At 40.6% G+C, this 24,145-nt stretch overlaps 1 protein-coding gene across 2 annotated transcripts in view; it reads right to left on the bottom strand.

Moving 5' to 3' along the window:
* igsf21a (immunoglobin superfamily, member 21a) overlaps positions 1-24,145 on the bottom strand; it is a 241,920-nt gene that overhangs the window by 217,339 nt on the left and 436 nt on the right. The window lies entirely within an intron of this gene.

Raw genomic sequence — 24,145 nt, 5'->3', positions numbered from 1 at the left:
TTATAATGTTTTCGTCCCAGTATTGGGAGCAAGCTTGAGGCTCTAAGGATGGCACTGTCGGTCAGTTCACACCGTTTTGGACCATTTGGGTGTAAAGGAGCAATATGGCCTTTAGTGAGGCTTGACTCTTGGGTCCTATTTTGGAGCAGGTGCACTGACATATGGAGCCAGCACACGGGTGAACTGACAATTTATTTAAGTGCACTGGTGCGTTTTTCTTCACCTACTGTACATGCTGTTGGTGACTCGTCGTCCGTCAATGTGGGAGGCTACATTCTCGCTTGCCAATTTATTTTACCCATGTTTTATTAAATTGCAAGTTGTGTTTGTTTCAGTCTCTCAAAGACTGACTATTATTTGCTTTGGCTCATTAACATACTCCCTTTCACCAATGTAGCCAGTCACAGCACACTGAATATCTCCATGGTGGCAGGTGACAGAAGAATGAAAGAAAAACAATAGTTAGGCTTTTTTTCCTTTTCTTTTTTTTTCTTTTACAAAGAATGACAGAAATCACATTCACATACAGTATATAAACAGAAAGAAACACGTTATCACACTGTCTGATACAACCATGTCAGTTTACTGACAGTAAGCAGAATGTTGGAGTTCTTGCAACAGTCACTGACAGGATAGGTGGTGCATTGCAGCAAGTAGCATAATAGAAGAGACATCGGGTTAACGGAAATAACCATCTGTCTCTGCCATTTTAACCAAAACAAAACATACGTATTTCAACAGTATTGAATTGCAATGTTCCAGCATTATGTTTGTCTCTGTTCTGGGATCTCCCTGCCTTTTCACATGCATACAGTACTTAAAATGCAGGGAGAGCAAGCAGAGACTCCCCTGATATACTACAGCAGCAAACAATGACATCAGACAATTGATACACATCTATGGACATACTGTACAAAGGTGGAGCTGGGGTGGAAGTGGGTATAGTGTGCTAGGCATGCATATGCTATTGCAGGAATAGACAGATGGTTTTAAAGATCACTATACACAACATGAATGGCCAAAGACAGACTGAAAGATTAGTATCACCTCCTGACTTGGCAGGAATTGGCGGATCAGCTAATGAAGGTGAGGCAAGACTTGACAAACCATGTCCTGACAAAATTAACTCTATGCTCAATGTGAATTACAACCAGATACAAAATACAACCCTTTGGCACGAACTTTGCACCCCCAATGCATTTGCACCCTGCATTTTTAACCCGGCTCCACCTCGTGCCATAGGCCGTCTAAATAGGGCTGCTGGATGCTTGAGATATTGTCACTGCAGGCTGACATTCGCGAGCCCATGCCGCCCACTTTTTCAACTAACTTACTGTACCGACTGAGGAAAAGCATCCAAACATGACGAAAAGTGCTGACTCGCCGACTGCATTTTAAGCTCGACCTATTTATGTTAGTCAACGCAGGGAAGCTGGAAGTACCCTCACTAAAAACGCCGGGACAACGCTCCACACGTCCCAAACTCTTCTCCCTTCTGGCTCCAAAACTGTGGAATGCACTTCCCATTGCAGTCAGAACTGCAGCATCACTCCCAATCTTCCGCCGCAGTCTGAAAACCCACCTTTTCAGACTCCATCATGGCCCATAGCACTTACCCCACCCCCTTAGATAGCAATTCTAGTAGTCATAGCACGTCATAGTACATATGTGTAGCATAGTAGTATAGATGTATAGCTTATATGTATAGTTTCATTATAGATATTCCACTGTTACTTTCTTAGCTACGCATGTTTCATGATAAATGTCTTTATGTGATGTATTCCCATGCTTTTGTTCTTGCTTAATGTAAGTCGCTCTGGATTAAGAGCGTCTGCTAAATGCCTAAATTGTAAATTGTAAATTGTAGTCAGCGTTTTCCCATATGAAGATATTAAGTCCAAATAAAGGTCCACCATGACTGATTTGACTCATTTGGAGGCCTGCTTGAGAATAGCTACTGAGAACAACTACTGTCTGGGTTATGCAACCCTGGCTGACTCCATGCAGTGCAAGTCATCAGAATTAGGAACGGACGCAGCCTAAATGTATTGAAATGTATTGTGCTGTGTGTGTATTGTGCTGTGCGTTCAGAACAATGGACAGCGCCAGTTTCAGAACCATGGACAGCACTGTCCATGGTTCTGTGTAGGTTGTGTGTGTGTGTGTGTGTGTGTGTGTGTGTGTGTGTGTGTGTGTGTGTGTGTGTGTGTGTGCGTGTGTTTGTGTGTGTGTGTGTGTGTGCGACTGTGCGTGCGTGCATGCATGCTACTGTAATAAGCAATAGGAGATGTGCTGTATTCAGTTACTTATAGTCTACTTGCTTTCTTGGTAGGTTATGTTGAGCTCGTCGTTTTATAAGTAGCTCTCAAACCAGAAAAGTAAAAGACAATACTACTACCACTACTACTACGACTACTACTATACTACAATACTACTACCACTACTACTACTATACTACAGTACAATTGAAGGTATAATAGTGAAGGCACATTGTGGCACAGGAACAGGTACATTATCCATAGCATTGTGTGCCAAGTTACACAATGCTTTGCTCCGTTAACGACACTCTAATCAGTCACCAACTCTTATTAAAGCAATAAGCCACAAAAGGTCTCAATTTTCCTTGTATTTTATCATGGCTGTGAGGCATGACGCGTCAGCACTCAGAGGAGTGAATCCTGCTCAGCCATTATACAATAGAGGTAAACTGAGACCTAGCGTGGCTTATTGCTTTTCTAAAAGTGTTACAAATATGGCAACATTAAAATCATTAAACAGTTCTTAATAATCCACTACAAGAACAACTTCTACAAGAAAGTAGTTCCACTTTTCGGCCACCATGAAGAGCCTCTTCCTCCTGCACCAGACTAGTGCTTGTTTACATAGCCAGGCTGTGTGTTAAGACGTCAACTTTTCACATACTGTAGTTGTGAAAAGTTAAAAACTTAGAAACAAAACTTAACTGTTAGATCAATCTCTTGGTAACTAAGATATTCGATAGAAATTCAGAATTCTTTAAAGCCAGATTTAGCTACTATGTATTTGAACTTCAGATACACTGGATCCAGATACACTGGATCACTGTGGAAAGAAATAACGCTGGTTATTGATATACTGATTTAAGGTGTAGAGATCATAGTCTAATGAGTGTGCAGAGATGGATGTCTGTGCCAGTCAAATTATTACACCCGTTCATTGTCTCACATTCCCTCCACTTCTTTGACAACCTCTCAGATTCAGCTTCCTGTAAAATAAGTTGTATGCTATGTTAACAACAGCCATACATGTCACTCGACCACCTCTACTGTATGACTCATATTCTCTATTCTCTATTCTCCCTCTCCACTGACATCATCTTAAAACGTTCTACAATGCCTGCACACTGCTTTTGTAAAGCTTGTTGTTAGTGATGTGTATGTTATTTTTTACCACCAGCAAATAAGATAAGCACCATACAAAACACAAATCATACAGTACTTCATCCACACAGCTATAATACATCAGTGATGCTTGAGCAAGTGCTCAGAGTTTGAATCATTATACTACCTAACTGTAGATTTGTATGATTCTCTGGTGTGTTCACTGAGGCATCTACACATAACAAGGTGACCACTGAAAAGTGTTGACAGTTCCTGAATATACTATACAGAGGATTGTCCATTTAGTCCATATTGTCCATAACTATGTTGTGCTAACCTCTTCATCATCCTCTCCAGTACAAATTATACTTCAGTGTTACACCAATGTTATGCCAACCTTCTCAACACGTCTCTTAAAAACTGTCAGTAATAAAATGTAAGGAGGAAAATATGATTGTATAGACAGGACTTATGAAAGAATATTGGGTTACAATATTAAGCTTAAATCTACAGTATTCCAACTCCGTTATATGATTACACCATATGGCCAATACTTATAACGCCAGTCAATTTGTCTATAATGCTTTCTAAGCAGTAGTGGTAGTAATAACAATACTGCAGCAACCAACCGCAGATGGTTTTTGTTTATTTTGTTTTTACTATTCGATATTTCCTAAGACGTGCTAAATCTAGCATAATCTATTTTTTAGGCCAATGTGTCATTCCACATGACAATGGGATTAAAATAAACTACAGCATACCCCTCACACGGAATGGTTAAAGAGCAAGGATTAGCCTATATATGTACAGTATAGTCCCAAGCTATGACTGACACATTTAGTCTTTGTGATTTACTCTGAGATTATCATACTCTGAAAACGGATATGCTTGATTTTGTACTCCATGGTACGATGGTGTCAAGCATAGAAAATAGCCTACAAACGCACGCATGAGCGTGTAGATTTTCTATTTTTGGCAAGCGACACCATTGGATAAAATAAACCAGTAAGACGCCTTTAAGGCGAGAAGCGACCGCAGGGCTGAGACACTCTACCGGAATAATGTCACTTCATGATGTCAGCACTGCAGCGAAGCGGACAGACCGAAGTCCTGATGTCACTCGCTCATCCCCTGGTCCAGGGCCGTAGAAGTTTAATTTTAAATTGTCTCATATAAGCATTGTGGTCCAAAAATAAATAAACTGTCTCAGCGATATTGTCAGGGAGGTTTCTCTGTGTCGTCACAACAGTCAGTCAGTGATATTTGATAGCGTCTGTTTATAGCGATTTTTTTTATAATTCGACGGCAGTCACATTAGCGTTTTCTCTCAGTCAGTTGATTCTTTATATCCATATGAGTCAAACCACCGCGATCATTTGTTTATTTTTGGAACACAGTTTTTATTTGACGCGATATGAAAAAGTTGTGCTCCTGTTACTTTGGGGGTTGCCTCCGTATGAATAAACTTCTCGAAATGTACAGATACAAGGCCGTTTGCAACAGTATAAGTACAACTGAAGCATGAAAACTTACAAGCCTAGGCTCTTCAAAGCACACGTGGGGAGGAAAAGGGCAGCATTACAGGCAAGAGTAACCATAGAGAGTAACAGGCAAGCATTACAGGCAGCAGTGTGCCGGAAGCAGCATTACAGGAAAGCGTGACTGCTTCTGCGTTCAGAGCGTGTGACGGAAGCTTTACAGGCTTGAGCGTGACAGGCTTCCTGCACGTTTTCATAGTAACTCATCAGGGTTAAAAGATTATTATTACCCCTATTATTATTATTATATATTTTTTTTTAATGAAAACAAAAACAAAAACACAACACAATGGTAGCATTGGATTCTAAGGGAAGGGTGTTATAGAGGCAATGTATTGTCAGACCCCAGATTTAGGTTGACAGATGTTTATTTGTGACCTACGGTAAGTTTCTGTACTTAGGCTGTGTGTAGATGGTAATCAGTTCCTGATCTCTTACTGTGGGAGGGACATGGCAGGGGAATAACTCCATCCACTGTGTGTGTGTGTGTGTGTGTGTGTGTGTGTGTGTGTGTGTGTGTGTGTGTGTGTGTGTGTGTGTGTGTGCACGTGTGCATGTGTGCGTGAATGCGTGCGTGAACACACGTGCATGCATATAGAGATAGCATAACAAGTTGTGTCTTCATTCTTTTCATAATTTGAACACTTTGCATTTTTACATGTTAGGCCTATGTTATTTTTGTATCAACAAGGCCATGTCAGCTGAACCTTTGGACCTTCCCTCAATCCACATAAAGGGGACCGAATGTCAGTCTAACAGAATAATCCCTGGATGATTCATGGTCTGCTGACCAACATGTACAGCACTGCCTGCCCTATTTAGAAGAATGGAGTCAAAATCCCTAAAATGCAGTTATTTCTAAATATGTACCATTGGTTTTGGAGCATCTGATATCCAACAAAATAAAATCTGAATTCAGCCAAAGCCCACATCATAGATATTCCCATGTGATTTCTGTGCAAAAAGTGAAAATAGCAGATGTAACAGCTCACAAAGCATTGTGACGCAATGCGTTGTGAGTTTAGATCGCCTATTTTTGTGCAATACAATTGTATGCTGAAGTATAAAACACTGTAAGTGGTTAATCAGACTAATCAATTTTGTCAAATTAAAATAATCTATGACTTTTTGTGTTACCTAAAAATACAAAAGGATAATAAAAAAACATTAATCAACGATTAATTGATTAATTGAAAAAATCACCAATCGATAGCCACTGTACAGTATATACCCCTAAAGTATGGCAGGGGAATGGGACACTTATCTACAATGTGGACACATCCTTTAACTGCCATTTTACATCCTTCCATGTTGCCATTACATGATGGAGGACTTCTCAGTTCCCTGTGGAATATGTGGCTCAGTGTTCATTGAGCTGTGACCAGGACTAATGTGAGCTTTCTGTTACATTCCACTCCCTCTAGGAAAAGGCGCTCGGTCACATGAGGAAACGACACAACTGAGAGAATCCTTAAATCAAGCTGCTGAAATAACCAACAAACAATCCAATACAACCGTTATTGTCCACAAGAGGGATTCTTTCGGCGGGCAGTTGCAGCACCAAGAACATACAATAGGCTAAATAAATAAATAATAAAAAGATAACACGTCAAAGTTACTTCAATGAGTGGTGAAATAAAGGAAGTATGAGTAAAATGGACCGTGACCTGCAAGGGCACGAAGGGTTGCACTGCCATCACCGTTTGAGCAAATGTTAACAGCAACATCGGTCACTGCCAACATCTTCACACGACAAGCATAATAAAGTAAATAGAACAGGTTCTCAACCTCAAGCCTGGGGAACAAAATAATCGTTTTAGCTGTGTAATCAGGGACTTACTTGAATGCAATTAATCACCCTGAAGAGAAATAAACTAGCATTAGCTTGTCTCCTCGGGATAGAAGTTCAGAACCTCTGTTATAGTAGTAAGGAAGCGTGTACACAGCATAATCCTGTGTTAACTCTGAGGAGGAAAATATTCTGCAGACCTCCTTGCTCACAGCTCTCTCCAAACGTATTCCTTCCATGTTCCCTCCTCCATCACCACCAGCTCCACATTCACCCAGTTAAGTTATATAGTCCATTGGGTGAATTTGGGTGTGTACCAATACAACCGTGATCCACAATTGAGGACTCACAACTGTGTCCAAAGACATTGCATGCAGCTTTCCTTTTCAGTATTCCCACCACATATTCATCACTTTAATTACAGTCTGAATATGCAGAATGTCAAACTAACGAACAGGCTAATAAAAAAGGAGGATGGATGAGTTTTGCACAGGGTTGCGTGATGCAGACAATCTTGAATTTAGTTCTAACCAAAATCTTCCAGTTATCGCTCATGAAAATTAAAATTACACCCGGTGTGAAGTGAGCGGTGCCATTGATGATTTAACTGCGACCGCATATCGCAGTTAACAATGAAATTGTGCATTTCCCATCATTCAGTCAGTGATGTCATCAATATTAAGCCCATATATGGAGATCCCTGATGTCATCAATATCGGCCAGCAATTTTACAGTGCACCTCAAACCTCAAACCCTTAGATCTCCATATATGGAGCTGACCTGGTCTGACATTCCATATGTTGATCCTTCCCCATCCATACTTCTTCTTTCGATGTCTCCCTTTTTACTGATACTGTACCTGTCCATTTAAACTCTAGACGGGTTCTCAACAAGTTCTCAACAAGCCCGGCCCTACCTGGGCCCTCATCAAACCCTGTACACTCAAGACACTGCCCCCGCTGTCACCCTTAGATCTCGATATATGGAGCTGACCTGTTCTGACATTCCATATGTTGATCTGACCTCATCAAACCCTGTACACTCAAGACATGCTCCATATATGGCCAGTACAGAATTCATTCCATATGTTGCTTCGTGTTGCTTCTTACTGGTTTTATTAAGCTATACAGGAACAAATCCCTGTCCATTCATTTCAAGGCTTAGGAGTCCTGAGATGACAACTCTGATGTCATTAGTATATGGCCATACTGTATCGACAAATAGACACACACCCGTGCTGCTAAAGACACACATACACACACTCGGTTGAAAAAACAAAACAAAACACAAAACAAGTGTGTGAAGTGAGGGACGCCTCACTTCTTTAAACAAACATCGTTTGTATAAAGTGTTCTAAACAAACAACAACAAAAAAGTCCATAGACTTGGCTGACATGTGATGTAATTCCTGAAAGCCAGACATTGGAGGGGCTATAGCGCCCCTCAGAAATGTTGTGTCAAGTTGCTTGATGCAACAAATTATAGACAGGTCTAAAGACTGAGGTGCCTTGAAATCCCCCGCTGGTAAAAAAATCTAATTTGCTCTCAGAGTGTGCGATGCTGTCGTCAATAAGCTTGAACATCAAGGAGAGTATAAGCTCAGGTCAATCAGCAGCGCAGCTAATGATGTTTAGAACAGACCAAACAAGCACTGACATTCTAAAATCACTAAACAACTTCAATACCAGATTAAAACCAGACCCATCCTGAATACTGAATTAGCATAGATGGGATTTTTTGTCGGTGAAACCTGACTAGTGAAAGCTCATGAAATGTAGAAGACCTAGTCATACATGAGTCATACTATGAGGACCTAGTCCTGATTGGCTGCCACACACGCTGCCTTCATGTATTGGTTACTCAGGTCACATGACCAGGAAACGGGTAACAGAGATCTTTAGAGACACGCAATGTTATGTAACGTAATATTATGATTGATACCGGCCAGTTGAGAGGAGCGTTCGTTACTAAATGTGCATAAAAGGGACAAATGACTAACATACTGTGTGGGCATATTGGTCGGATCGGCGGTGCAACAGGGTGAGTGCATGGTAGGGTACCATGCACTGGCAAAAGTGTTTCTTCCCTAAGAAAACCTGAGCTGGAAAACTAGTACCCGTTTGGTAACCTGGAATTACACTGCTTAATTATCCAAGAGGAGGATTGAGAGAAGGCCTATAGAGCTAACAAATACACAACTGCCATCCAACTCTGAGGTACAGTAGCTGCTGCCTGCTGGTGTAGCATAAACAACGAGCCGGGCCCCGGTGGTAGTGGTAGTGGAGTAGAGGTGAGAGATGTAGCTAATTATTGTAGTGTGGCTGAGTGACCATACTCATTCAGGTGTGTTTTTGTGTGCCTATTTTTGTTATTTTGTACTGTATTTCAGATAGATACAGTGGAAATAAGAGACAGGAAAGGCTGGAGAGAGGGGGATTACATGTAATAAAGTGCCATGGGTCAGATTCAAACCAGTCGGCTGCAGTACTTTAACCAGATATGTTATGCGCTCAGACTTACCCATCCCATGTGAGCTTTTTATGATGGTAAATCAATTTTTTATGTCCATCCCCACAGAGAAATACAATACTTAAACTAGGGTTGTGCTGATAAAAAAAAATATATGTGATATGATAGTACAATAATTTAACTATCACATCTGCAGTGGTTGGATGTGTCTCCCTACCTACACTTCCATTGAGAAATGTCAACCCTGATGTCAGGCGGGACACATAATGGTTGACAATATCAAATAAATTATTGGAAGCAGACAGCGCACTTGATTGGACACTAGATTTTCCCACCATCTATATTGTGAGTTCACGGATCCTTGCGATGACCTCCTTCCATCAGGAGGGAGACACCAAGCCCCCAAAGCGGCTGGCCAATGTTGAAGCCGCCTACTGGTCAAAGCTGGACTGCAGGCAGGCCCGTGCATTGTAGCACGCGTAAACCCTACGCAGTTGGGGTTTAACATGGAGCGCTCATTAGCACTTCTGCATTTTGAAATCGAAAAAATTAGGAAGTAGAGCTTTTCGTCCACCCTCTATCCTTTGTAACTCTATGGGAGATCAACATCAATTGGTCACAGGAACATGGTGGCCGTGGCCTCCAGTAACATTCAGTATCAATCAATGAAAAAGCATTTTAAAGCACTCAATTCAATTCTTATGCATTAAGTTAACTGTCAACTGTTAGGACATTAGGAAAAATAAACACAATGATTGTGTTGTTGTATGTAAGTGTGTAATTATGTGTTACATAAAATCTATTTTCATCAGTGGGGTGCCAGTCACAAATCTCGGTCATCTTCTCCGTGGCTGCCAGCACTTTCCCTGTTCTTGCAACTGCAACTCCTGCAATCTTCATCTACAATAGAACACTAAAAGTTGAAAACGTGTAGCCCTTGAATGGCTGACATTCCATTATATATATATATACATTCTATATACAGCCATAGAACATTCAATGCCACTTTGTCGAGGGATTAACCTCCACTGCATTCTAATTTCTTGTGCTATGTGTGTACTCAACCAATAATTAATTCCTGTGACTCGGGGCAGCTCTTGTCATATAGTATCAAATCCCTTTGAGAATCCTTGCAGAAAATGTATATTTATTAAAACATCTCAAATCTCTTCAGTAGATCCACATGCAGCACATTCTCTGTGTGTAACTGGATTGCATTCATAGCAGCACTAAACACATGAAAACTTCCTTTAATGGGAGCATATGCACAATTACAATTGCCAGCTGTGATTACAATTAGCACGGAACAACTGCAACATACCTGTCAGAAGTGCAATGTTGCATAATTTACATGATGTTGTTTATTGGTATCATTGTAATGTTATACGAAAAATCGAACTTGTGTGAAGTGAGGGGCGCTTTTATCATCATACATCACATCCGGCCAATCGCTTTTGACGTCCTCACTTTTCTGTCCTCACATTCCGTGCTCAGCCACTGTTTGACTGATGCTAAGCTAGCTTCTAAGCAAAATGGCAAGACTATGTTGCTCAGCCAAACAACTACACGTTTAGCTAAATAAACAATCAGCGAGAGACGAGAGTCAATACAAAGCAAAGGCTGTTTCACTCCCATAGTCTCATTATGCTGCTGTTCAAACAAATAAGGGTTTTTCCCTGAATATCTATAGTCCACGCTTGCCTCTTGACTAGAAGTGGCAAGCAACTTACGGTTTATTATGTATGAATATTTTGTGTAGTTTGTGACTGTAGCTCCGGTTCAGTTCAGAACAGCACTCAGGTAAGATGGTTGCCATTATACCATTCTGCATGTCACTATTTTATCTCTATGGTTGACAGTGACACCCCCATAGAGGGAAATAAAAGGGGGTAACATTCTAAAATTGTCCTCTGGAATGTAGTTTAAATATAAACACATTTTGCAAGACAATAGCAGACAGTGATAAAATGTAGAACCCTGTATGTAGCCATGTAGGCTACTCTATCTGTCCACCTTTGCCTTTAAAAAAACCAAATCTGAATTTGAGCTTTTTGTAGCAGGTAGCAGGACAGAACATTATGAGTGTGTCATGTCTTTAATTGTTCAACAGTCCTGTCAAGCAGCAGTGCTATAGATTGTATGAAACATACTGTAAAAGCATGTGTAAAAGCCCCATGACATCAATATTGTGTCCACATGTGACTGGAGTTACCATGAACATATTTATTTATATATATATATATGGCACCTGCCACATGCGGAGATTAACTCACTGCACTTGCATGACAAGTCCTATAGTGGATCAAACATAAATGTTATCACAAATGACAGATGTTGTGGAGATGGGGATGAGTCGTTCCATAGGAGGACCAATTCACTGAAACCTGACTAAAGCCTGATGTATATTTCATCTCACGCTAGTACCACACAAAATAGCCAATCTACAAGCTCACGTGTTGAAACGGGACTATTTTTCACAAGCGACATTGTACAACAGACTATAAATTGTCTTTTTGGTTTTTTTTTCCCTACAGAAATTCAGTAACATTATCCCTAGGGAAGAAAGTGTCTCGGTGGCTCATTGGGAGGAAGGCAGCATGCATAAAAGGAAATAATCTGTTGTCATGAATTGCATACAGTAACCCACACAATCTTCCCATGCTCCCATCTGCACAGCTTCAGCCCATCTAGACTGACGTCAAAGTACAGATTAGTGGGTTGTTGTTTTTCTTGCCTTGCCCATCTCTTCCCCTTTTTTTGTACATAATCTGGACTTTCATGAAACCCTTCCATAATGCATTATTACTGACTTGAAGATTGCACATAAACAGCAGGGAAATGGGACTCTCTGAATTAACCACTTGAACCCTAGCATCCCTATTCTGGGACTAACGTTGGGCAAAATAGCTGATCTACAAGCTCACAACGTGTCATAGCGTGAGTTTGCAGATCGCATATTTTGTGAAAACAGGAGTATAGAATAGAGCCCTTGGTAATCTGGACAATTATGAATACCGGTATTGTGGTAAAGCCGTTATTTCCAGTTAGGGGAGGTTGTTGTCATGGAACCAGAGAGAGAAAAGCGGAAATGTGGAAATGTGGAAAACCTACAGTAGTCTTTGAGCTTTATGTACCGAGACAATAAAGGAAGCATATAGAGCAGAGATCAAAAATAAAAAGGATAGAGAAGTTGAATATTTTAATGTCATATATGATTATTGCATGCTGGAGTTAATGCAATGGAAGCCTCTGGTCTGTAAAGGTTCATTAAAGCATCACAATAATTGTCTATTTAAAAACAAGGAGGTCCGTTACTCCACACTAATAATAATACTAATAATAATCATCATCATTGAGGCAAATACTTCTTCAATCTTCAACGTTCCTTTGAACCTAAACATATACAGACCCAAACTAGTGAAAATAGCAGATCTTCTTAAATATTTGTTCTAATTTATGGAATTTCTTCGTTTTTTCTATCATTTCTTCATGACATTAGGCCTACTGAAAAAAATCTTTAGATTTTGTTATTAATTCATGAAAAGTTAAACTTTTTTGGGGATGCTTTTTGGAAAATGTTGTAGGAAACCAAAACTAAGGAGACCCATAATAATGTGTCCGCAACCCAGTGTTAGGGTGGTCTAGCCGAAGATTAGGATTGGACAGCAGGGCAGGCTTTGTGTCATTTAACCACTAACTCTATTATCTAACTCTACTTAATTAACTTGACGGAGTTGGCAGTGTATTAGGTTTTCCACTCTACACCAAATCGCTTTGCTGAGAAGTCGATCTACACAACGTTATGTTTTTTTTTAGTCCTGTTTTTTCTCATTCCCCCTAATTCCACTCACTGTTTTACACCCGTGAACCTGTGGTGTGGCGATAAAGCTGATTCTGAGTCTGAAATGTGAGCTCACACGTGAGCTGAGTCATTTCACTTGCTCGTACCAGGCAGGAAGCAACTAAACCAAATTATCACAATATGGTATATTGACATATGAAAAATCATCTGTGTATTTAAGCAGTAGGCCTACTATATATTTACAAATTGTACTGTTTAAGAGCAAATTATAAGCTTAAAGGAGAATTCCATGCTAGAATGCTTTCTTACCTTCCTTTGTAGTTGTTACGTCCCCACCAAAGAGGTCCAGGTGTTTTTTTGTGCAAAAACTCCTTATTGGCTATTTTCCCTACCATAAGCCCTCAATGAATTGCATTGCATTGAATGGGAATTGAATGGGGAAATGGGGTGTTATGCTAATTCGCTTATTTCCATCGAAAGAAGTAGTAAAGTGTTCCGCTTGGGATATTATTTACATTATGAAGAGAGGATATATACAAAGAAATTCAATGCAATTCATTTAGGGCTTATGGTAGGGAAATAGCCAATAAGGAGCTTTTGCACAAAATAACACCTGGACCTCTTTGGTGGGGACGTAACAACTACAAAGAAAGGTAAGAAAGCCTTTTAGTATGGAATTCTCCTTTAAACCCTCTGGTGAACCATGCATGCAGAGATACTAGTGTATATTGTATGTGAGCACTTACCCAAGTCTCCAATATGGAGTCTAATATATAATGTATATAATGTATGAGTTCACATATTTCGTCATACATATTGTACTAGAATATTTGTATTACAGTATGTGTATGCTGTTTTGGGGGTGTGTTGTTGCTGCTTTTTGCTTCATGTATAGGATATTGGCCTTTGTGTGTTGCTGTCGCTATGGTACAGTACATTACAACAGTTTCCTTTTTTTTTGCCAAGAGCAGCAGAAGTGCATGCGCTGGTCCTGAATATTGACACCATTTAAAAATACTGTACACTCACTGATTGATGACAGAGAAAGGAGCATTACACTTCCTTAAACTAGCCCATCTTGGGAGCCCCTTTGGAGCAAAGCTTCTCAACTCTTTTGCCTATTTCTGCACCACCAGCTGCTGAGAAAATCTTGGTTCTTTCAAACTCCCACGCAAGCCAACAGACAACAAGCCAGCCCTTGCTTGCACAGTGCAGGATGGGTAGAGGGGGGGGGGAGCCACTGTGCTGTTTGAACTCCTTTGCCACAAGCATTTGAATGCCACAAGCATTTGCTTGTGGCAAAGCCATCGTCATTGCCTGAGATGGCAATTGCGCTGTATTTCTTGTCAAATTTGACAAAGTTTATCTACCAGGAGATTTTCTTCCTCACTTCCGATGCAAGAGGTGTATGTGATGGCAGCAGAGGAGGATAGTTTGGAATAATGTTTGCAGATTCTGTTGCATTATTTGCAGTGTGAGACACATAAGCCCTCTGGTTTTCCCCATGGGTTATGAATGATGCTCCAAGGCAAGCCAATAGTGAACATTCCTACTGTTAATAAAATATGTTAATGGGGTTACAATGACTGGCTTTGCATGAACCACTTAGCTGGTCCCAAAATGTCAAAGGGATGGTTCGAGATATTTGCACATTTACCTGATATGCAAACAGATAATGTATGCTATGTTTTATTATTATTGTCTTAAATGTGGTCTACCATTATTAAAACATCCAGTGCAGCAGGATGCATGGTTCTGCTTCTGCCCACACCATGCATTTAACTTTATGCATGGTGCATTTAGGCAGTTAACTTTTCTTTCTCAATGTTAACAGAAAAACAAACGCATGCATTAGCCAGGCATGTCTACTCAGTGGCTATTCTGTTTTTTAAAAGAGCAATCATGGTGTTGTTAGTTGTACGAGTACTAATGGAAGCTTCACCTTTTCAAATTTGTCCGGATTAGTAGTACTGCAGATATTCTCATTATGATACAAACCTAGAAGGATGCAGAAAAAAGCAACATCATATATTACATGTTTGTTAATGCTCAATTCTGTTTGGTCAATCACAATATTATGTGGTCTGTTATTTCTTGATAGTGGACCACTGCTCTTCCTCTGTTTACATTGTTATAGAAGCAGAAACATCATTATGCTGTGTCAAATTATTGACAGTAATTAAAGCAGTACTGATTTGTTGAGTTTTGTTTTAGTTTTAGTTTTGTTGAAAGACAGTAGGACTTTCTTCAAATCTGTGGGGAAACGTGTTTAATATATTTTACTGGAACATTTGACCTAGACTACTCTTCTCATTAATAGTCAGATCAAATCTTCAGATCAAAAATGTACAAAGCTACCAGGTGCTACATGACTCCACAAAATAATTGGAGGTCATTTGCATTTTTCAGTCAAAGCCGTTTCATTCCACTATGCAGCATTGTACTGCCTGAGTATCAGACTCCTTCCTGAAAAGACGCAGTCCACTCAGAGAGTGGGCGAGAGACCTTTTTTTGTCACCCGAATCCGCGTGTGCATATTTATAATCCGCCTGTTGATTAATTACCGCATTGATTAATTATTCCAACTAGTCCATACCCGGGGATATGCACACTCAAAGTATTTGCAGACTTTGGGTTATGTGCTGTGTATACTGTATGCATAATGTTTGAGAACCACTGCTCTGAAAGAACATTGGACAATGATGTTTGACAGTCAGCTATATTGTTGCTTATTGTAGAAGTGTTGACAGTTTAGCGTGCCTCTCACACGCGCGCGCACATTTAGTACATAAATCGTCTGGAAACGTCATAAGGATTGGAACCGAGAGGTGCGTTCGTCTGTGGACGTCCTAGCGACGTCCAAACGACACGGGGCGAGATAAGAATATTCAGAATGATTCCTATTTGTTTTTTTGGCATTTCGCTTTTCGCTTGCCGTATGCTAACGCTGTGTGCAACTATTAGCTTGTCATTGACTCCCATGAATGACTCGTATCTCCTCATCCAGGGCGCTCTCCGTGGTGATAAATGGATCGATATGCTGGCGCTTCATTTCTGCTCCTCATCCGTCTGTCCCGCAAAATATAAACGCTTTTTGGAGCGTATATAAATATATTAAGATGATCGGAGATTGTGAGGTCACTTTGTGCGCGCGCGCACACCCACACACACACCGCCTCCTGGCACACACACACACACACACACACACACACACACACACACACACACACACACACACACACACTGTGAAGGCCGTAGTACTGTAAATATGACATGAATATGAATGCAAAGTAGCGGTCCATGTGTGGACAGGCTACCTGTCGCCGCGGTGCATAGTGAGATGTGTGCAAACCGTGTAGTTTATCAGGAGAAGCTTACCAAAGGATGCAACACGGCGAACACGCACACACACAGTCAGCGGCGCCAAATTGTATAGGGCACAATTTGTTGTGTTGCAGCGCTAGCTAGAGGAAGCATGCCAGTGGGGTAACGGTGAGAACGGTGGCCTGTGATGCAGGTGTCGCCAAGGGACGCAGGTGTGTGAGGGTGCGAGGTGAATTCACTAATAAATTAATGTTGCATCCTTTGGTATTCTTCTCCTGATAAACTACACGGTTAGCACACATGTCACCATGCACAACGGCGACAGGTAGCCTGTCCACACATGGACCGCTACTTTGCATTCATATTGATGTGATATTGACAGTACAATAGCCATTTTTGCATTTTTTAATCCACTAATAAATTCATTATAAATCATTAATGTGTGAAATGGGGAAAAGGGCTCCATTAAGACCTCCATATAATTCTGGTCCATGGCTGTGTGTGAAAAGTGGGAGTGTTTGGGCCAGGCAATGTTGAGATGAAGCGCTGTCAGGGACATTCAGAAAGACAGACAGACAGACATTCGCTGAATTTTAGTATGATTTATTGCGAGATTTTGCCGAGATATTGTGCGTTTTAAAAGCTATAATAAAAGCTTACAGATAAATGCCATTAATTTATTTCCCGCATTATTTCACCCGCTGTTTATCCAATATTAATTTATAATATATTTTAATGACCCGAATCCACCTTAAACTGGAGTTATCCACGGCTAAATCCGCCATCCGCAGGTCTGGATCCAGGCTAGCATTGTACTAGCCTGGGAACCATTTCATTTCGGGTATATGATCCGATCGGGAGCGGATGATGTCGTTACGTCATGTTGTAGTATTGTTTTGTAGTCGACAGGCAGGAACAATCAAATGGAACGTCCTTTTCCCTCAAACCGAGTTTCCTCAATAAAAGCTGCAGGCTACGAGAGCTTTTATTGTTATTCTTCCGGTTTGAGGGAAAAGGACGTTCCGTTTGATTGTTCCTGCCTGTTGTGTTGACTACAAAACAATACTACAACATGACGTAACGATATCATCCACTCCAGACCGGATCATACAGACTTTTGAAACAGAGACCAGGCTTTCCTCCGAGGTGGAAAAACTGGTGAGGCGAGGACGAGGTTAGCATTGTACAGTACAGTGCATGGACAAGAAATCATGGTTGAAACCTCTGAACAAAAGCTGTCATTTCTGGGTCACCATTATGCCCCAAGATAATTCCCCCCCCCCCCATAAAATTAAATGTGGTTGGTAATTCCTATGTATGTAAAAAGTGAGCAACAATGGTAATGACATGTTCACTGGATAGCCGCAGGCTATACTGTAATAGGTAATCACAGCTCTTGATGGTCACTTACTTAGCTTTCAAAGAAGCAAAGGTAATGGGGACTATTCTTCAGGGAAGATAATGACATTTTCACTTTTCTGAGCTGTAGCCTTTTTTGTGTTCATATTATTGTCTCCACCAGGCCGAAAGCATGGGCGAGACTATGTTTTTGTCCCTGTCCATGCCTCCGTTCGTGTGTGCATGTGCGTGTCTGTCCGATTGGAGTGAAACCTTTTACACACACACTCCCTAGAGGCCAAGGACAAACCTCTGCCCCAAATTTGTCAGATGAGCAATTTATTTTCTAGTTTACACTAAGTTAACAGAAACATGGCAATATATGTATAGTGTGAATACAAATCAGCTGCAGAGGTTTACTGTATATACAGTATGTAAATGATAGTGTATCTCATGAAATGTTATGTGCTGCTGAAGTCTAAGTGAGAGCACAGAAATGATAGATCAACTGATCAAACATGACATTATTTTCCTTTCATAGAGCTCAACTCTAGCATGCCCATGATTACACCATCAGAAACACTTGAAGCAGTGTGACCAACAACCAAGCCTTTTCACAGCAGACATATTGATGTGTCATAGATGCATAAGCACAGCTGGCGTTAATATCATTAAGCATTAAGTCAATTATACAGGGTTTGTCCATGCTGACCCAAAATAAATGAAACACCCACAATGAATGTTATTACCCTCAGCTGTGTTAACTATCTACCAGTAAGACGCCTTAAAGGCGAGTAGCGACCGCAGAGTAAGTGCAGCAAGTGCCTATATGAAGTGTCTTTAGTGTCTATATGAATACTCAAATGTGCTTTACATGGGGGGCATGAGAAAACAAATAAAACTACTTTATTAAAATCAAAAACTGTGGAATGAACTAGTTGGGGAGTGCATTTCACATGGGGTTGGGGCAGACCATTGATTACATGAAGAGCGTGATGTGATGGATGCAAGCATTACATGTTTCCTGCATTACATGCTTCCTGCACGTTTCTATAGTAAGTGGGAGCTGAAGTCGCAATGATGACATAGATGTCATGTGAGGGTCCATTGAAGAGCAAAATGCATGTGTTTGGTCTGATGTACTAACAGTCTGACACGCATTAGACTATCCCAAACCCCAAACCTAACCCTAACCTCACAGGGAGGCCATGGGTGAGTTTTAACCGGCAACGCATGTCGGGACTCGAGAGCCACGGGTGAGTCTCAACCCACCACGCATGTGTCTTAACCGGCAATGCATGTCTGGGTGGGGCATGCATTACCAACTTGGATCATCCTGAGTAAGCCAGGCACCGGTCTAGTTATAACAATTAATATTGTCAGCTGCTTAAATGCTGATTCATATTAAAAGTAGAGTGGAAGCCAATATATTATAACCTCGCTACACTTATCTGTCAAATCATGTTTGAAGGGCAGATACATTATACTGGACCACATGTGGGTTACAATGTCACTCTGTTTCTGTGCAACTTCCATTCTCTGTACTATACTTGTACAAGAACACTGTTACAGGCACACCAATGCATTTGATAGCCATTTGAATAAGAATAGTGCTAGTGCTTAATGCTCAATATTCCTGGTGACCTTTTACAATGCACATTAGTTCATGGCATCATGAACACTGATAATTATTTCACTTATCACTGCTGAAATGGAGAGATGTTACTATCAAGATTCTACTGGCAGCAAATTGCCAGCATTTCCCATTTTCTGATCACAATCAAAACGTGATCCCACTTCCATCTGTTTAAAATTCAACATACAGTACAGTACAGTATGGCTGGTATTTGCACATGCAGTATGCAATAATCCATACTGTATAGTGTATACTGTAGGCTACAGCACTGTTTCCCAAGGGGTGGGTCGGGACCCATACGTGAGTCACAGACCAATTTGTATGGGTCAGGATTAGAGTATAAATCTATATATTTTAAGTTTTAAAACGAACAAACAAATCTAAGAAAATCCATAAATAAAATAATAAGTACATCTACAAGCTTGCAACGCGGTGCGAAGTGATGCGTTGTGTGCTATCTTTACTAGTTTGGGTCCCAGCCTGGGCCAACGTCTAATCTCTCTTTTGGGTCTTGACCTGAAAGGTTTGGGAACTGCTGTACAGTGTAATGAAACAACTTGTGCTTAATCCACTGAAAGAGTATTATAACACAAAATCCATATACTGTAGGGGCATATTTTGTTCAATGCATAATTGACATGATGAGTTAAAAATTCCATCAAGAAGTAAAAGTAAATAAAAAAGACGATTCTGCCGAATATATCCAATGTTGTTGTGATATAGACATTCCAAGATGTGCACACAGGATCGAGTGAAAGGGAGATGAGATGGAGGATTAGAGGAAATTTGATTTTATGTTATTGTAGCCTATTTGTACAGTACATACATACAAAAGTCCTAAAGGAAATTGTTAGGATACATTAAGAACTAGCTTTGTTGAAAAATAAATAACTGTCCTGCTGTACTGTGTAGCTCACTAAACACTTCAACTAACCACTCCAGGGTTGGAGTGGTGTGGTCAAAACCAATCCTGCTCAGGAGAACCTCTCCAAACAAATGAGAATAGGCAGATAAATGCCCTAGAGTCAATTGAGGTACAAAAACAAACCAGAAAGGGGGCATAGCAAGAATTGCCAACTACTGTGACTGAGAAATTCCTACAAACATAATACTTCATTGTATTTGGACAAAACTCTCACCTGAGTTTCAAAGGTGGATACAGTGATTAACCCTGACTTTTCCAAGTCTTTTTACTATGGTTAGTTTAAATAAAGTTTATTTATTTATTGTCAATATATCACACTGTGTTGGTATATGAAGCAATAATACTATTGTTAACATTAAAGGTATATTCAGTGATTTCACTTAATTCAAATATCACTTATTTTTTTTGTTTTGTTGTGATAATCCTCCCTACTATACAGTGTGCTGACCAGTTAACCCCTGGGGGTCAAAAAACCGTAGGTTTCATTTTTGGCTAGGTAGCCTTCATTCAATCAGGATAGAGAGGGGCCTTCCGCCAATCATGATCGAGAGGGGGCAGGCCTTTGTGTGTGTGCTGTTGGTCTGTCGCATGTCCCCCCCACTGTAGTGCGTGCATGTGCACATCTTGTTACCGGGGCGGACCGGGAGGTTTTGCAAATCACTGAATGCTCCTTTAATTATATTGTTTAGAATTGTGTGTGTGAAATGTGTGTTTTGACTCATTCGCTGCCAGAGTAAATAAATAATTTCCCCCATGCTAGCAATGTTCTGTTTTTCCTCATTTAAAGTGTGCATGCGTTTAATAGTTAGGGTCATCCTGATCAACGCGGAAGTGGAACGGTACAGGAGCCAAGACAAAGGCAGTTAAGAAAATCCTGTAACGTGTGAGTGGATGGCAGCTGTTTTTTTTTTTATTTGATTGCGTGATTTCCTGGTAGAATGTTTCAATGAGTCAAACAGTGGGAGAAATGAATGTGCTGCTCAGCAAGTTTCATAGCAATCCGCCTATTCAGTAATCGGGTTGTCTTTCAACAGCTTGGGAGCCATGAGGAAGTTTACAGCTTGGAGTGTAGACCAGGGTGTCGCGGGGAGCGGTGCAGGGGTGGATCATATCTTGTTTGAGACCTAAGTGTTGGATGGACTGACATCGCCATCCATTTGAGCCCCACTGCTAGCAGGGTAAAAACAGAGAGGGACATAACACACTCATCCACATCCGGCCACATTCACAGTCCTACACCTCCAGCTCTCTGACCACCACGTTGTCTATAGATTTTCCTGCAGGGAAACACTAGGACACGAGATATTTATCTTCTTTCTTTTTATCTTAGAGCTTTACCATGATGCAGCCCACTTTTAAAACAAACTAACATCAGGGTGCTTTGCTTTCATTCCTGCCTTGACTACAGAGTGCACCATCAACCTGCTTCAATAGCATGAGAGCAAGTTACATGTGTAATAGAAAATTGACTTCAGAGATTGCTTCCAAAATAAGGATTCTGCCTGCATTCCAGACCAACACAACAAAAGGGTAATGGATTCTTATAGTACCTTTTGAGTTTTGACAAGAGTAAAGTGTTCTTTAGGTGTGTAAAGTTCAGTCTTAGAAAGAAAAGTGAAATAATTTGAATCGTTGAACACATTTATGGGCTTGTATAACAATGGTTAAGTGCTCAACATCACCAGTGGATAGGTTGTGGATGAGGCTGCATGAAGCAGAATTTAATAAATAAAGGCACAGGCATCTGGCCAATTGTGACAGGGCATAGGGATGGAATCCACAATAAAGATAAAGTTAGAAGCTTTCTGTTGTAAATGTGGGTAATCACCACTACAACAAAACGAAATGCTGACACTGAAGTACAGTTTAAGAGGTTTCTCTAACAGACATTACTATAGTTGTTCAAATCAGTGATTACGACATATTGAGTGATGAATTTGGAGTGGCAAGATGTTGTTTTTTGTTCCATCTAAACAATTTATCCCCTCGTGAAATGAATGAATGAATGAGTGAATGAACTGACGAATGGCTCAATGAACGAATGAACTAGTGAATGAATGACTTTGATTTATTAAAAACAAAATCAATTTAAACATATAGTATAGCGATAAAATGATAAAGGGGAGAAGTAAGTGTACTGTCGAATAGTATAGTAAAGGATATGCTTGTGAATACCGCCCTAAGGTGTAGCCTACCAAAAGTGTGTTGTGCACTGAAAACAGGACAATGTCAGCACTCAACAACCGACGGGTGGTCTGAATGATTTTAAGTCAAAGACAATCCAGGGCTCCAGGCACACCATAATGACCTATCTCTTCTCTATCTGTGCTGTTTTTTAATCTTACACCCTGAAGTATAGCAGCAAGTGACGTAGTCATAGCAAGGTCATAACAATAGCTGTGATACATCACTGTGTAACTGTTTAACACTGTGAGTGTTTAAGAAAAAAGGCAATCATTTCACTGAGCTTGTATGAGCTGCCCACAGTGAGCAAGCCTTCATATTGTCCCTGTGGTGTTTCCGTCTGAGCAAGATTGTCCTACCACAAATAGGCCTACTTAATAACATCACTTACTAATTTATCGAATTTGGTCAATGGGTGTCCACAAAACAATGAGGAGTCACCTTTGTTTGGCGTCAAGGGCAAACATATGTAAGCCTTAAACATTGCTATTTGAATATAGCAGACCTACAAGCTCACAACCCAATGCAACACATTATGAGCTTGTATACAGACCTGTTATATATATAAAAAAGAAACAAGAGAAATAATTAAATAAACATTTTAACAATATTATAAATATGTTACTGCCTGCAGGGGAGATCCCCGACACAATATTTTCAGCTGGGGGACGGCCAAATACCTATTCCATGACATGAAAAAGTTTGAGAAACACTGGCCAACCATCAGACAATTCGTAATGACAGCTTTTCTCTGAACAAAACAGGGAATCAAGTGTAACTTGCCTTGCAGCCTACATAATGTCATGCTCTAATGCGCTATAATGGGCTGCAGCAGCAAGGCATGTATTAATATTCTCTTGATGACCACAGCACATTTAGACAGTTGATATAGCTACTGTAAATACATAATATAATACCAATAGCCTACTACAATGACACAAGCAACAACAATCAAAGGCTGCAGGATGGGATTGGCTCATGATAGCTAATTGGTCATAAGTCATATCATGTTTTCTGTTGTTTTTAATATTAAATTGCCTACAACCGCCCACAGACACGCACGCACGCACCCCCCCCGCGCGCGCGCGCGCGCGCACACACACACACACACACACACACACCACACACACACACACACACACAGAGGGAACATCAATACAGCATGCACGTACTTAGCAGCCTAATTACTTAGAGCCCAGACACATGTATAATCTCCAATTGCATAATAAATTATTTGTGCCATATTAATAACGTAGGCCTACTACACAGCTGAACATTTCGACGGAGAAGAAAAAACAAGACAATGCATAGCAGCACGTCTCATTGACGGACCGGAATGAAAGCTGTTCCACCTGTATTTGAGACCAACAACTTCAGCAGATGTGTCGCAAATAGGCTACAGCCCATAACATATAATAACCTACTAAATTTGCTATTATTTTAAAGCCATATTGCTCATGACAAAGTGCGCGCTGCAACCATGTAGTTTGGCCGTGTTAGAAGTGCGCGTGCAGCCATGCATTCTGGCCATACCTGTGACTGTCATAGGCTACAACTACATATTGTAGAATGAAATAATATTTGATTCACACAATGCCCACCACACCCCAAGCGTTTCACGCCATGTCGCCACATGATACATTCATACAGGCGAGTCGTTTATCATTCATCGATCGCTCTTCTACGACTTCGTCGGCATGAGGGAAAGTTGGCATGAGAGACACGACACCGATCGCCTTCGGTGGGTTGCTGATGTTGAGCCGTTCGGTAAAACGTCTCTT

Source organism: Protomyctophum bolini (genome assembly GCF_963924005.1).
Source record: "Protomyctophum bolini genome assembly, chromosome: 2".
NCBI classification, from domain to species: Eukaryota; Metazoa; Chordata; class Actinopteri; order Myctophiformes; family Myctophidae; genus Protomyctophum; species Protomyctophum bolini.
The sequence above is the reverse complement of the archived record's forward strand: the minus strand, read 5'-3'. Positions and strand labels throughout refer to the sequence as shown.